The sequence below is a fragment of the Myotis lucifugus genome, unplaced genomic scaffold, assembly GCF_000147115.1.
Source record: "Myotis lucifugus unplaced genomic scaffold, Myoluc2.0 scaffold_52, whole genome shotgun sequence".
Lineage (NCBI taxonomy): Eukaryota > Metazoa > Chordata > Mammalia > Chiroptera > Vespertilionidae > Myotis > Myotis lucifugus.
In genome coordinates this window covers 5,578,709-5,595,708 of record NW_005871100.1, presented here as the reverse complement: position 1 = coordinate 5,595,708, position 17,000 = coordinate 5,578,709, and positions in this window count along the sequence as shown.

The window sequence follows — 17,000 nt, the reverse complement described above, 5'->3', positions numbered from 1 at the left end:
TTTCTCTGTTGCCATTTTCATGGTCTCAGTCACTCAATCATGTTTTGTTTTGTTTGTTTTTTTTTTCATTTTTACACTCCTTCATCCATTCTTTCTGCCCACTTATTCATTATCCATTTTCTCACAGTTTTGGTTGCCAAGATTAATTTTATTAATATTCCTTCCCATTTCCTCATTCCCTTACCTGTAAAATGAACATCTCTAATTTACTGTGTAATCTTTTCTCCCACTCACTTCTTCATTCCTCATCTCATTTGTTACATTTCTTCACTCCTTGACCATTCATCTCATTTTACCCATTACCTCATTTATTCTGTGTCACTTTCTCCAATTTTCTAATCCTTGTAATTAATGCTCATGTGTTTTTTGCTGTCTTCTCATTTTACATGTTCTTTCCCCATAATCTTGAGTCTAGATTCATCTACATTTAGGTTTTACATTCTATTGTCCATTCTCTTAGATTTTCATTCACCCTCTCTGGACTGAATGGAGTATAACTATAAAGTAATGTCATAAATTACTTTCTTAGAGAAACAGTTTAAAACTTATTTTTCAATCAGCTGAGGCGTACTCTTCTTCCTCACTCCTCTCCTTGCCCTTTGCCTGGACACATCATATTCCCCTGCCTCCTAAATACATCACAGGCCCGTCCACCTTTCCCATTCTCACTGCTGCTGCATCTGTTCCATCTCAGCTTGGATTTTATGCAAAGCAGATCCTGAGGCGGAGATTTGGGTACAAATAATTTGTTGGGGTTTGTTTGTTTTTTATTTTTGTTTTAGTTTGTTTTGTTGTATACGTGGGAAAGTGAGAAAGGGAAGAAAGGACACAATAAAGGGTGCATTCATGAGCAGGTTACCTCTGGGGGCAAATCGGAGCTGAATCCCACTGGGGACCCTTAATAATCTATGTGGAACACACTTCAGAATGGTCTCCCTGAGGCGGGAGGAAACTGGATAGCTAGCCCCAGTGCCCATTCCACACTGGTGAAAGTTGTGCCTGGGGCATTAGCTCTCTAGCTCTTCCATCTTGCCCAGTAAGCTGTCCACAGGCTCTCAAAACAAGAGATTTTTCTCCAGCCCAAGTGCCAGAGCTGTCATCAAAATCACCTCCTAACGGTGCTCCCTCCACTCTCGCTTCCCTTGCTCTACCAGCCACATAGTAATACCCACACTTATATGCAAAAGGAAAAACCTGACAGAAGAGTCACCAAACTGTTAAGGGTGGTTATTTTAAAGGAAAGAATGTAGGTGGAAATTATTGAGGATATTAATGTTCTACATCATACATGTTATTATTATAATGAATATATATTACTTATTTTATATACAAATATTTACAAATGTGTCTGTGATATATATATATATATATATATATATATATATGAATTCCATCTCAATTTTTGTTTACAATATCTTTTCTATGTCTCCTCTTTTGTCCAATTCTACATCTCCTCATCCATTCTAAACCACCTTGGGCATCCTTTTTGCACTTTTTTTGCATCTTTACTTTATTCACTTTCTTTCTATTAGGTCACTCTTATTATTTGCCCTGTCTGAGTTTCCTGTCTATTATGCAGCTGTGTCTCCCAGTTTCCTGACTTACTTGTTTCTATTTGGGATCAATTCTCCCTCCTATTGTCTCAACTCTGTGACTGTCCCTCTGTTCTCATGTAGAATTCAGGAACAGAGAGGCAGCTTCTAAGCGGTCCAACCTGCCAGGGCTGCCTCTCCAGTCAATCCTCATTTTCTCTCTCTTCCCAGATCTGCACCTGCAGCAGCCCCTGGAAAACATAAAGCCAGTTATGAGCAGGAGGCCCAAGGACAGCTGTTGATCCTGAAAACGGTTTTAATTTGTCTCTGTCTCATTAGCTCAATGCTGATGCGGGCGGCCCCCAGGCTGCTGACCAAGCTCAGTGACTTTTCTTTTTAACTTGGCCTGCGGCTTATGAAGTCCAAAGATGAAGCTGACAGTTCAGGCAACCTTCCCTTAACAACCCTGGCCCTTTGTGGCCACACACCAAGGACTTCCATTCACTTCCGGGCCTACAGTAATTAAAAGCAGGAGGGGAGGTTGTCCTCATTGGTCAGCCTCTCTCTCTGAATCAGCATGACAGGCAAAATTGCACACAGGAACCACCTTGTAAGCGTAGGGTTTGCTTTGATGACCAAGCTGGGAGAATTATCCACCTGACATGTGCTGCTGGGAATAGGAGTCCAGAGGCTAAATCATCACTGAGTGCTTTTGACTCCAGGAGGCAATCCATAACTAAGAAAGACACAAAGCTTGAGGAAATACTTTTCTTCTCAGTAAATGATTGAAGTTACCACATGGGAAAAACAGGGGCTTGGTTTTAAAATTGATCAAGGTATGAGTCTACGCAGGCAGAGTGCAGGAGGTAAACCTCTAAGACCAGTGATGGCGCCGTCTCTGGGTCAGAATCTCAATTCCTTGGTATTTCAGACTGTGCAATGTGACCTTGACCTCACTTGTATTGGCTTTGCCTGATCATGTTAATGTCCCCAGACAGCGAGCCGTGGTGACCCAGGAAACCTGCTGGACTGGAAGATGCACAGGCAGTTCTGTCTGGACTCCATCAGCCCCGTATTCTAGATTCAAAGTCTGCTCAGGTCTGGGCTGATGTGTTCATCAGGTCTGGAGGATGGGCTCCTGGGCAGAGGTTGCCTTGGGTAAGCCACATCTGTTTAGACCTAATTAATATGATGCAAGCCTTGAACTTTAATAAGCCAGTTGTATCGGTGCATTCAGTTGATGGAAATCTCTTTATGTAAGTTTGTGTGGGTTTTTTTTTTTAAAGAGATGTTTAGAGCAAATGGTGTATTTCAGGGTGGTGGGGGGAAGGGGTCAACTCCAAGAAGAAGTCAGCAGTGAGTGACTTGGTGCAGGGACTGTCTTCAGGTCGTTCATATTCTTGGAAGGGTCTGGTCCATGCTGAAGACACAGCAGGGCTCAGCTCATTCTGTCTCACAGTAATTATTGTGGGTTCCGCAGGCTGCTGACAAGGGTCTCTCTGAGGCAGGACCCCTGCCCACCCTCTCAGCCACCAGACATCACCCACAGGTGCAGCCCCAGCTGGTGCGAGGTAGAAAATGGATGCTTCCAGTTTATTCTACCCGAGTTGCTTCAGATTGTAATAAGAACCGTACCCATATTTCCTCCACCTTGTTTTCTCCCTTAACTAAAAACATCCTTAAAATTAAACCAGGTGATTTTAAAGGTAATAGCATATTCGATTTTCCCTAAGTAAATTCCTTCCGCCCGAAGTGCTAGTGTGAGGCATGAAAGATAGGAAACCTGAGGAGAGAATAAAGCTAACATTTTTATGTGGGTAATTACTGTTGACTTGTGTCTTGCTCTTAGTATTCTAGGCAGCTCCCCTGCTCGGTGTGACTGCTATTTTCAGCCATCGTTTATCTAGGGCTTCTCCTCTCTCTGTACTCCTTTGTATTCATTCCCACTGGTAAGGAGCTCAGGCAGGTAATTCTTCCTGCAGAAGGGCGTGGGCTGTGCTGTAGGTATGAAAAGACCAGACTGTGCTGGCTGCCTGCTTGTTTGGGTTGTCAGGATGATGGTCGTGGATCACTCCCAAACCGCTCGGTCTGCAGCCCCTGGGTCAATGGGAGAAATGGCCAAAATGAACGCATTGCTTGTGTGGTACTGTTGCTCACCCACCCCGTTCGGAAGTGGCTGCAAAGTAGATGATGGCCAGGCAGAAGGACTAGTTTGAAAACTGGAAACTGTAATGAACACCCCCACCCCCACCTCTAAATCAGGATGGGATTTGTGCTCATTTATTCTCCCTGGAGAAGGATTGAGGAAAAACAATTGTTATTTCAAATGCTGCTGATGAAAACCCTCTTAAGGAGGGCCTTTTGTTATTGTTGATTGCCTGGTTAGATGAGAAAAGTGAGGCTCCAGGGCAAAATACCTAAGAAAGCAGAGCAAAGAAAGGGCTACATTGCTCTACAAAGACAAGAGAAAAAGAAGAGAAGGTCACCCAGGGGATATCATGGCAGGGGGTAGGGGACAGGGTGTTCCTGGGAGCAGGAATGGCTGAGGAACATCTGATGTTGGATTACAGGTCTTTGCCTGTGCCTAGCTCCTCTCTGTAGTCCCTCCCCAAAATTTCCATCAAATCTGCTACAAACACAGCCTATGTCCGAGGGGGAGGGATGGGAAATGGGCTGTCTGGGGTGTGAGGAGGTGTATATGGACCAGAAGCTCCAAACACAGCAGGAAACACAGATCTGAAGCCAGAGCCAGCGTGGACTAGAGATACCTCTGCCCTCTGGGGATTCCCAGAGAAGTCCAAAGGCACTCTAGGCATCTCCCTTTAGGTGAGCTGGTGGCTCAAGCCACTGTAATTCCATATTAACCCCCGTAATTCTAGAAGAATGAGGAAACCCAAGCTGCTGATTTCTCAGTTACAAGTATAATTGAGGTTCATTTATACAAAATGTCTAAGGAAAGAACAATGAGATGTTCTGGGTCCAAAGTAATAAGATTTGCTCCTTAGCGAAGGCCCACAAGAAAGTGTGGCAGGCTCAAAGGGCCACAGTCGTTGGCAACTGTAGGGAAGAACCAAAGTTGTCTTCCACTCTCTCTGAGTGCCTGGCTGGGTCTGAAAATTAAACTGACAAAGACAGATGACTAGGAGAGAAGCATATGCAGTTTATTGAATTTCTACATGTACATGGGAGGGGGGGCGGCTTCACGAGAAAAAGAAGACCCAAGAGAGTGATCAGAGCCGGAAGCTTTCATCCCTTCAAACAAAGAAACAATACATTTGTAAAGAATTGGCAAGACAAATGGGTTTAGGCCAGGAGTAGTGAATGGTGACGAGGTAACTGGGGAGAGAAGGGCTGCTTTGACAAGGTTTGCTTATGCAGAATTTTGGGCCCCAGATTCCCTGTCCATCTCTGGTAATAACAATATCGTCCCTCTCCCTGGAACAAAGAGGCTGCCTTCACACGGAAGCTTATGGTCCATGTCAAGGAAGAAGGATGAGAAGAGGTCAGAGTGACCTTCCTGCCAGTGTTTAAAATTCCTTCAGCTAAGCTATTTCATATGCCAGGGTACCATATTTGGGGGTATCGTGTCCTGAATCCCATCAAAAGCAAGAAATGAAGCATATATGTACTGAATTTTTGTTTCTGTTTGGAGTTCCCACTGAGCTCCGTCATTCAGTAGATATGGGGTTGCAGCTGAGCTGGGAGGTGGCGGATGAGAAGGGAAAGGCGTCTGTACTGCCTCGGTCCCCCTGAGGTCATCCCACCTCTGCCTTTGGAGAGACACCCAGCTCCCCTCTGACCTTTGGTTATGGGTCCATGCAGGGTGGGCAGAGTTGTCCTACACTCCCAACCAAGCAGCCCTTCTAGGTCAAGCTTGTCCAGGCCCCCCTGCCCCCCACCATGTCCTAACAGGCTTTCAGAATCATTTGCTATTTCTGGAACTGGGGCAGGAAACTCTGTGGGTCTGCCGAAGACCCTCCACCACCTCTGGGCCACTCTTGGGTGCATGCAAAATGCCCCCCACTCCTGTGACCCTGAGGCCCTGGACGCTCAGCCTCACCTCTTAGAGAAGACACATCTGGGAGTGAAGCCGCAGGCCGGCCCTGTCATCAGCTCCCTCCACCCACCTGGAGGCTTTATTGCTCCACCCCAGTGGGGAGAGAAGCAAGGCCCCAAGTCCATCTCAGGGACCCCCAACTCCTTTCTTCCCTGTAATGGTGTAACGCTGGCCCTGGGCACGCTACCAGCTCCCTTACAGAACGCCATGCTCTTACATGATCAGATATTCTCTCGGATCTGCATGGCCTAAACCAGGGGTCCTCAAACTTTTTAAACAGGGGGCCAGTTATCTGTCCCTCAGACCGTTGGAGGGCCGGACTATAGTTAAAAAAAAAAAAACTATGAACAAATTCCTGTGCACACTGCACATATCTTATTTTGAAGTAAAAAAACAAAATGGGAATAAATACAATATTTGTATTTGCATGTGGCCCGCGCGCCGTAGTTTGAGGACCCCTGGCCTAAACTTCTGAAACTCAACTAGGCTGCTTTGGCTCTACTGGGCACCTCTTTTCTGAAGCCAAGTCCCATGTGACTATCACTGTTTTGACACCAGTACCCACCACTGGGAATTAGTAGGGAGTCATCTGGCAGTGTGCCTCTCAGAAAACCTAGTTCCAAATCACAAAAGTGGGTGCTCCCAGGATACCAGGAACCCACAACGGAATGTACAGAAAGCATTTGCAATTCAGTCTCTTTTACTGAGAATTCCTTTTTAGCTAAACCAGGACAAAAATCTGGCTCCTTCTAAAGAATTGCTTTTCTCAAGTCTTCTTTGAACATTCAAGTGTCTTCTATCTTAAGAACTTTTATTCAAATCATATAGATTCTGAACTGCATGTTCATGAACTCCTGGAAATTATATGCAAAATTGTGTGGGTGCCTTTTTCTAAGGTAAGCATCTATGGGGTTTTTAAAAAATCAGATTCTCCAAAGAATGTGTGAGCCAGATTAGGTTAAGAACTGTTGCTTTCTAAGCCAAGGTCACAAGTCTGTTTCCCCTTGACCTTTGTGTATCCCTTTGACCACATTTTGAAGTTCGGAAAATAAGCATCTGTTCAAATGAAAAGGATTATGCTGTGCACTGAATTAGAGCCTTAAATACCCGAACTGCGTGCCTGACATCTCTTCCCACAGGTTCAGTGTATGACAGCACGTTATAGTTCTGAGGGAAAGCTAGATGTGACACCCGTCACCTCGGGGTCACCTTATGTCACAGTGTGTGAGCAGGTTCGCTCCCCTGCTTGAACCTCCGTCAGCTTACCTTGACACGGACCGTGCATAGCGTAAAGCCCTCGGAGGTGCATTGTATCATTCGACCCTCCCCACAACTCCATGGAAAATGAAGGCAGATATTCTTGGCCCCCGTTTTATAGATGCGGAAGGGAAGCTTAGAGAGGATGATGACGGGGCGCGGTCCTGCTGGCACTTATGCGCCACAGGGTGCTGACCACAATTCTTTCAAAAAGTGTCTTTCATTAAAAAACAATTGCAAGACACTCATTGGTGTTGTTATGCTCTGTTAAGGATTGAATTGTCTCCCCCTCCAAAAAAAAATGCCTATGTTGAAGTCCCCCCTCTGTCCCACCCACTTCAGAATGTGGCCTTCCTTGGAAATGGGATCATTGCAGATGTGATGGGTGAAGAGGAGGTCATACCAGAGGAGGGTGGGTTCCTAATCCAATAGAACTGGTTTGCTTATCAGAAGGGGAAACCTGACACAGGGAAACGGCACATGAAGATGAAGGCAGGAGTCACAGCGAGGCTCCCACAAGCCAAGGATCGCCCGAATTGCCAGCAACCACCAGGAGCCGGGCGAAGGCGTGGAATAGATCCTCCCTCACAGCCCTCAGCAGCCACCAACACCTTGATCTTGGACGCCTAGCCTCCAGAACTGTGAGATGATACGTTTTTGTTGCTTGTGCCACCTAATTTGTGCTACTTCGTTATAGCAGCCCTAATATATAGTCTATCCCACACTTTTTAAAAACCGAAGAAAAGCAGGAATGCTTGCTTGGTATTAGATGTTAAAATGATACAGAAAGATGTAGAATCAAATGTGAAACGCCCCCTCACCATGCCAATATTCTCCCCTCCAAGCATAACCACGGTTACATTGGGTAGTTACCCTTCCAGAGCCTTTTCTGTGCGTTTACATAAATACATAGCTATAGAGACCCTCGTGTGTATTTTTAAACTCAGTTTTTCTGTCTCGCAGTTTTTACTCCCTGTTATCTTTCAGATACCGGAGATAATGTTTACTCTTCTAATAGTTGTTAGTTGGAGCTGTATCTTCTCTTCAACAATCCGTTCAAGTGCGTGTGTGTGTGTGTGTGTGTGTGTGTATAATCATTCCCAGGAAGAGAGAAAAATTCAAACAAAAGGATCTCCATGAGTCAACACATTGCAAAAGCTTTTAGAGATTGCAAAAATGGATAGACTTGCTTTGCATTCATCCCACAGCTAGGCACTGGGCCAGAGGTTCGAAATGCAAGTTCTGTGAGATGTTTTCTACGCAGCTCAGAGGGTAACTCCCACTCCCACATAAACACAGGTGGCCGCTGTTTACCCACAAAGATCTGACCGCCACTCTCCAAGCCCCACCTGCTAAAAATAGAGCTTCCCGCTGCCTAGACAAGGTGCCATTCTCTCTTCCTATCATCTTAGAAATTTCTGCTGTTTAAGAACAAAGCAAAACCAAAAAGACTGTCTCCAGATGGCCATTGTTGCAGAGCCCATGTGGTGCCTGGGAGGAGAGAGAGAACCTTGGGCTCAATCTGCGTGAGGAGGGGACGCTCAGGGTCAGAGAGGAAGTTACCAGTCACATCCCACAGCACCAGGGCCCTGTTCCCTCTCCTGGGGTTCTTTCCACCTCACTCACCACAGTCCTTAAGTGCCTCATTCCCTGAGCACCAAACAAATGAGGCATCCCTGCATAATAGCTGAGGTTGGAAATATTTCATTAAGTTTTCTGCCTATGGAAAATAAAACATTAGAAGAGAGAGAGGGCCACAGACAGGAGGCTGGGGCAGAGAAGAGGACCGCGGAGTCCAAAAGGGATAGAAGGAAAGAAAAGAAGCTATGCAAAAGGAGTGGGGTAGAAGAAAGGGGGGAGGAGTGATCAGAAGGGGTATGGGCACAAGGAACCTTGGCCTCTATGGTAGCCAGGCTCCCAGGTTGGCTCTGTGATGGTTAATTTTATGTCAACTTGGTTAGGGCCTGCTATCCAGATATTTGGTCAAACATCATTCTAGAGGTTGCTGATGAAGGTGTGTTTTGGGTGGGATTAACATTTAAATCAGTGGACTTTGAATAAAGCAGATTACTTTTCATAATGTGGGTGGGCCTCATCTAATCAGCTTGAAGGTCTTAATAGAAAAAGACTGACCTTTCCCTTGGGGAGCCCAAGCAAGGAGAGAGTCTACCAGCAGACTGCCTTTAGGGTCAAACCTTAATTCTTCCCTGGGTCTCCAGTATACTGGCCTACCACACAGGTTAGAAACTTGTCAGCCTCCATAATCATGTGTGTCTTCCTTAAAATCAGTGAATCTCTCTCTCTCTCTCTCTCTCTCTCTCTCTCTCTCTCTCTCTCCCTCCATATATGGAGGGTATATAGATATAGATATAGATATAGATATAGATCCCTCTATATATGGAGGGGATATAGATATAGATATAGATATAGATATAGATATAGATATAGATATAGATATAGATATAGATATAGATATAGATATAGATATCCCCCAATACTCCCCCTCTGTGTATAGCCATGCCACTTCTCATGTCCAAAGTTAAGGCTTATTTCTCCTCTCCTTGAACCTGGGCTAGCCCTATGATTGCTTTGATGAGTAAAATATGGCAGACATAAAATTCTATGACTTCTAAGTCCAGGCCTTAAGAGGCTTGGAACTTTCACTTCCTTCCTCTTGGGATGCTTGCACTTGGCATGCTCCCACTTGGAGCCCAGCCACCAGGACTTGGACCCTAGCCACATAGATTATGTGGAATAGTAGTAAATAGCTCCCATTGAGAATTCATCACCATCTTGGTTTTTCCAAAACCAGGTGAACCCTCAGATGACTGTGACTCCAGATGACATCACATGGAGCAAAAGAACTGCCCAATTGAGCACAGTCAACCCTCAGCATCATGAGAGATAAAATTATTGTTGTTTTTAGCCACTGAGTTTCGGGCTGGTTTGTTACACAGTAGTGGATGACCTACCTTAAAATGTAACCTAAGGTATATACACTTTGTCTACTAACAGCTCAGTTTTTCGGGGTGGCTTTGTCTGTGCCCCGTAAGGACCCAGGAGGGATCCCAGAGAAAGGTTGCCCTTGTTTTCAAACCCAGGATGCCCCTTCCTTAGGTCTTCAGGCAGTTACAGTCAACCATGCTGGAGCCTCAGCTTGAGAAAAATCACACTACCACACCTTCTGCACTTGACCTCACAGGTAAAAACTACTCCTTCAGCTCTGTTTACAACAGCCAATGATTTGTCCATTAAAAGACAAAGCAGCAATGGACTGGTTTGATTATGAACCCTTTGGCATGTAGAACAGTGTAATAGTGTTGTTAGGATGGAGGCAGGAACTGTACCCTGGAGTCATCTGAATTAACTCCACTGTTATTTTCTTGGGAGGAACCTGGCTGTAATGGCTTCTTGCAACATTATATTACACTGCATTGCCCAAGGTCATTATCAAGCCAAACCACAGTGGAACTGGGCCAGATTGCTCATAAACCTCACTTCATGACCTACCATAGGAATGCCCTCCATCTCTCAAGAAGGAGGTTCATTCCAGTACTATTAGAAGTTTGATGTTAAGACCTGGCAGTGATGCTAAGACCTTTACAATAGGGATTTAATTGAAAGAATATAAGAAATGTGTGGACTCCCACTGTAACAGCATCTAAAATTTATGCTCCACATTCAGGTGTATGAAAAATGTAGTCTGTCTACTCCTATAAATCATCTGCCATTGTTCTCAGGGTTACCTTATTGATTAGTTGCAGGGATGAGGGCAGGGGAAGGTTCAAATACCAAGTCTGAATTTGCCATAAGTTATAGAAAAACAGTCTCATTCAGTTTGAGCCATCTCTCTTGCTCTCTTAAAGGACTCAGCTTATCTCCCCTCCTGCTGCTTTTGGGGACAGTGGGGGACCATGCAGCAAGCATGACCTGGGGGTCTCTCATTGTTCTGCTAGGAGTGAGGCCACTAGTCCTGTCTCTAGACTGATGGCCACAAAGGCGTGTCTGGTTCCAGACCTTTTCCCTGGTCCTAAACTCTCCAAGCTGCTCCCAAGACAAGCCCACCTCTGTGCTCCTGTTTGCCAAAGCATACAGGACCTTCCGACCCCCCAGAAGGCACCACCAGAAAAGCTGCCCCAGCTCATCCAGGCAGCACCTTGCTAGCAGTTCTGTGATATTGTGCCCGTCTGTGCCAGCAGGGCCAGGACACAGGTCTTCTCCTAGGCTTGCTGCCCTGCCCCGCCTCCACCTTTGGTGACCCTAGATTCCCTTTCATCTGGTTGTTTTTACTACAGACTTCTTGGAGGACCCACTCCCAGGGGGCACAATGAGACACACACATGTCTGAGCTCCTCCCTCTCTTTACCTCCCAATTGACCAGGCTGGAAGGAGTATGCTTTCTGCTCTCTCAGTCATAACTGGGTTCTCTATGCAATAGAACAGGAGTTGGCACACTTTTTCTATAAAAGGGCCAGATAGTAATTATCTTGGGCTTCGTGGGCCTGTCACAACTACTCAATTCTGCTATTGTAGTATGAAAACAGCCATAACGGTATATCAATGAATGAGTCTGACTGTGCCCAAATAAAGCTTTATTTGCAAAAAGGGGAGGTGGGCCGGATTTGGTCTGTAGTCATTGTGTGCCAGCCCCGGCCGTGGAAGAAACCAGTGGAGCTGAGTCCTCCAGGCACAGATCTTGATAAGGAAGTGTGGTGAGTTAGAGATAGCCAAATTTTTCTACACCTTTGCCATCAAATGGTGGCTCCATTTGAAGCCTCACTTAGCTTATAATTGCTTTGACCAAAAGACTACAGTGGAAGTGGCAATAAACCCATTTCTAATTCAGTCCTTGAGAGATTGGCAGATCCCTCTTTCGGACTCTTGGTACACTCTTGAAACTCTGAACTGTTACATAAAACTCCCAATTACCACCTTGGCCACGTAGGTCAGTTGGTTAGAGCATCATCCTGCTATACCAAGGTTGTGGGTTTGATTCCAGGGTCAGGGCACATACAAGAATCGACTAATGAATGCATAAGTAAGTGAAACAACAACTCAATGTTCCTCTCAAACCAATAAATTAAGAAACATTTTTTAATCCCAGTTACCCATACGGAGAGGCCCTGAGATTATACAGAGATGAGAGGGGTGCAGTGGAGCCCAGCCTTCCAGCCGTCCCTACCAACATGCCAGGCACGTGAGTGATATTGTTATGGATCCTTTAGGGAAGCCCTGCTGCCACCTATTTCCACCAACTATGCCCAGCCCAAGCCAGAGGAGGCAGAAGAATCACCCCACTAAGCCCTGCCCACATTCATGACTCACAAGAATGAATGTTCTTTGAAATCCCTAAATGTAGGTGGATTGCCTAAGCAGATTTTGGATGAAAAGCCACTGGATTAACTGAAATATATTATTCTTGTTCCACTTAAAATTAACAGAGTCACCAAAAACCTCATTGTTTCCTCCTCTTGGTTAATGCAAGGTAAAGCTTCAAGCAATTGGCCTCTACATATTAGAGCACGAGAAGGTTAATTTTTCCTACCACAAAACACCAGTCTAAAAATTCTGGAAAGAAATAAGAGCAAATGCGATGAAACAATAGGTGGTTTGGGAAATGAGAAGATTTAGCACCGTGTTCGAGGAGGGTTACATCTTTACTGCCGTGCGGGAGCTTGCAACTCCCTGGGCATAGTTGTACAACCCCAGCACCCAGCACAGGGTGTGCCTGTTCAAATGTGGCAGGAACAGAAATGCCTGTCTCCCCTCTCTCAGCTTTTCCAGAAGGAAGGGTTATTGCTGGGTGGCTCTGTCAGCACCTGGACTCCTTTTGGGTGTAGAATCTGGCCAATGGACAAATTGTCCCAAGAAAAAGAATTGTGGTGAGAGTAGACTACACTTCCCAGAGAGTCTGTGTGGGAGCATAAATGGAGGCCTGGGGGTGGAGGGTGGGCTGGAGAGAGAATGGAGGAGCCATGTGGAGGTAAGGGAAAAGCGTGGATGGGAGAGAAAGGAGCAGATTGTGAGCCATGGTGCCACCTCTGTGCGTGGGAGACACTGTGCCGGTGGGTGTGGGGGAGAATGTTATAGTGGGCAACCGGGAATGGGGAGATTTGTGGAGTGGCAGCTGCTGCCCGTGTGGAACTAGTGCCAGCAGAGAGAGGGTTGTTAGGAGGTTTTGTTGGACGTTAGGAACACTATCCCCACCCCCAGTTCTTTGGTCTTTTGTAAAAGACAAAATAGCATTGGACTAGTTTGATTATCATCTGTGCCTGTTGTAAACTGAGATTTTTTTCCCCCTAAAGTATCCCTTAGAAGAGGGGAATCATAGCCAAGTCCCTACAAAGTTTCTCCTATTTGGGGCCCTCTCTCATTTACTTTATTGTGAACAGCTATGTGCTGTCCAGGGAAAGCAATTGACCTAAAAGATCTCAATCGATGCTATTTTTTGAGTGAGTCTACAAATCACCTGGTGGCATCTAAGAAAAAAGCAAAAACACTAAGTATAAATTTAGTTGTTTGTTTTGGGGGTATCAGCTCACAATGGCAATTGGTGATATGGTCTACAGAACATCTTTTATAGATCTTATAAATCTTTAAATAGATCTTCATATGTCTTTAAAAAGCAAACAGTACTTAGGTTCTGGAGAGCAAACATAAGCACCAGCAAGATTAATAACAAGAAAGACAAGAGAGCTAACATTTTACAAGCAGGTACTTGGGCCTTGAGGTAACATTGCCGTGACAGCCTCATTCGTGGAATCAGAAAGTGCTGATCAGCCAGCTTAGAGGGAAATTGTGGAAATGATTCAAAAAGCGACTGTGGTCATGTTTTCAGTGATTTTTCTTATTGGGGAAAAACTGGGGATTTCTTTATATCTAGGGTTTCTGACATGGAGACATATAGATAAATATCTATTTCTTTTGTGCTTTTGTACTTTCCTTTGAACTGACATAGTACATGCACTGAGCCACATTGGGTCTCGGTTATAGTCAGGTTTCACAATATAGTCTCTAAGGCAGTGGTTCTCAACCTTGGCTGCACATTAGAATCACCTGGGAATCTTTTTTTAAAATCCCGATTTCTGGCCCTCATTCTGGAGGATGAGGAGTTTAAAAAGATTCCCAGGTGAGTCTAATGTGCAGCCAAGGTTGAGAACCACTGCTCTAAGGGCTACCTAACAACACAACAAAAATAACACTTTTATCTGAATTTCATATATGTTTCAAGAGAAAATATGTTGTTTAGAACCTTTTTTATTCCCCCCCCCCCAAGAAATACTTGTTTTTGCATTTCTTGATATGTGTAGACAATTTTAGAGAAGACACCAGGTGAAACCTGAGTGTTGTCAATCACATACAAATGTGCTTCTTGAGACTGGCACATAGTTTTGTGATATTATTTTAAGTTTCACAACGAGAAAGTAGAAAAGGAGCCAGAACAAAAATGTCTTTAATCCGTGTGTTGATTTGGTACAAGTCGTCATGACTGGAGGGACCCGGCTTTCTATTGCTCTGGCACTGACCCTGAGAAGTCACGGCGGGCACCCCGCAGGCCTAGCTGCCACAGGCTGGCTTGGTTTGGCTTGCGCGTTTCTTGTTTGTTTTAAGTTTCAATTGGTTCCCTTTAGGCGGGGTTCACCATAATCACCATTCTCCCTGCTTGCTCTAGTTACCACCTTACTGATCCCTGTGGACATTTTATTTTACAATCCTTGGTGAGAGTTTATAGAAATTAGTCCCATAAATTGACCATAAAACCTGCAAGACAACTTGGTTATGCATCAGTTGCCTTATCATTTCCAGATTTACCACCAAGTGGCCTCATAAAAAAAGAGGAAGCATTTGGTTGGCTCTCCCTGAGGCTTTCCTAATGTTATGCCTTTAGTTCACTCATAACTTTGGACTTAAAAATAATACTGAAGCACCCTAGCCACCCCTGCTGGTATTGGATTATTCCCTCCCAACAAAGGCCTCAAGTACTAGAGGATTGTGAGATTTGGGTTCCCATGCCCATGAACATCAAAACTGAGCCCCCGGAAAGAAAGTCAATCATGACTAAAGCCCGAATCAGGCATTTCAAACCTCTCTGGAGGGCCTAATGAGGATGTATGGCACTTTTCTCCTTCCAGCATTCACTGTGTATTTCTTCTTCCCACTCTGTCAACAAAACAAATAGGTTATAAAGAAACAACTTTATTCTGAAAACATATCAATTACATTAGTGTCCACTCCAATGATATTCCTGTGTATTAGAATCCGTAAGTCTCCTTCCATTTTTCTAGGAAAAAAAAAACACACATCTGGGAAGCAATATTATGTGTTTAAAAATAAAAGCCAGCTGCTCATCACACTTTCACAGCCTCCTCATCCCCCTCCCCTCCCTTCTCTGCAGGGCATGCAGGAAGTACAATGTTCAGTTTTATTTTCCTTTTTAAAAATCTTCTGCTGTAAGACTATTTTCTGTGTAGATAGATCCAGTGCCTGGAGGTGGGTATTTTTGTGCCCTGCCTCCCTAAATAAAAAAAGATATTTAGCACATTGTCTGTCTCGGATTTTTTAGATGAGAGAGGGACTAGACAACACATACATACACCTTGGAAGACTCGTGCCTTTTTACCAATTAATGAAAAACACGTTTTAACCATCATGTTACTACCTTTTTTGGGGGAAAATATCTAAGATAGTAGCTATGGTAGGTTGGTTGCAGAAATGGCCCCAATTCTCTACTCCTCCTCACACCCAAGCCCTTAACAAAGTGACTTTTTCACTCCTCCCATCAAGAAGGAGATCTTGTTTCCCTGCTCTGGAACCTGGGCTGGTCTCATGACTGTCTTTGGCCACGTGGCAGAAGTGGTGTGTGCCAGTTCTAAGCCTCGTCCTCATGAGGCCTCGTGCTTCCATTCTCTCTTGGAACCTGGGCGAGGGGGCTGGAGGATGAGAGAACACCTGGAGGAGAACCAGTCACCTGGCTGAGGGCCTTCCAGGTCAAGCAGCCTGCGCCCACCTGCCCTCGGGCCGAAGATGGACAAGAGAACCAGCCAATCCCAGCCCACATCGGAAGGACTGCTCGGCCAACCCATAGGCTCGTGGGAAAGAATGAAGCCTTCTTCTTAAGCCACTATATATTGGGGCGGTTTGTCACATGGCAGTAGATTTAGCTGCTATTACAGTACAGTTTGGAATTTAGTATCAGATTCACATGTTCATGTGCCAGCTTTATCACTCACAAAATGTGTGACAAGTTAATCCCTCTAAAGCAGTGATGGCGAACCTTTTGAGCTCAGCATCTTGAAAAACCCTAACTTAACTCTGGTGCCGTGTCACATATAGAAATTTTTTGATATTTGCAACCATAGTAAAACAAAGATTTATATTTTTGATATTTATTTTATATATTTAAATGCCATTTAACAAAGAAAAATCAACCAAAAAAATGAGTTCGCGTGTCACCTCTGACACGTGTGTCATAGGTTCGCCATCACTGCTCTAAATTTTAGTTTCCTCATTAAACTAGGAAAAACTAGTATACTGAAAAGCTATTGGAAGAATTAGAGATGATATATATAAAGTGCCTGGAAAACAGATGCTCAATAGATGAAAGTTACTAGCATGTTGTGTATATGCCCAATATTATGTGACTTGCACCTAGTAATTTCCACCTTCCTGGAGCCCACAGATTACAAGTACTAAGTGGATACCTCTGAGAATAGTCTATGTGTCCTCACAGGAGGCCTGCCTACACCCCAGCTCCTCTAAGTAACTTTCTTCCCCTAGCACTAGCTCAAGGTGGTTCTCCTTGGAGACAGAAATTACCTTTACCCTCCAACCCTGGGTGTTTGCACTGACCTTGACCTGCCTCCCTGGTTGGCTGCTATTTGACTGCTCCTCCTCTGGTCTTCTGACTCATTGACATTATTACTGTGGCTTGGCTTCTCCAGCTATTACCTATCTTGTTACTGTCATAGTCAGTGCTTTGATCAGGTTCTCATGGCAAAGACTGGCTAGATACTCACCAGACCCTTTTCTCTTCCTGGGCACATAGCTAAACTACATTTTCCAGCCCCTCCTATCTGTTGGGGACAGGTGACTAGTTCTCAATAATGGAAATTTGTTGCAGAACTGGTGTATAGCTTCCAGGATGAAACAATTCA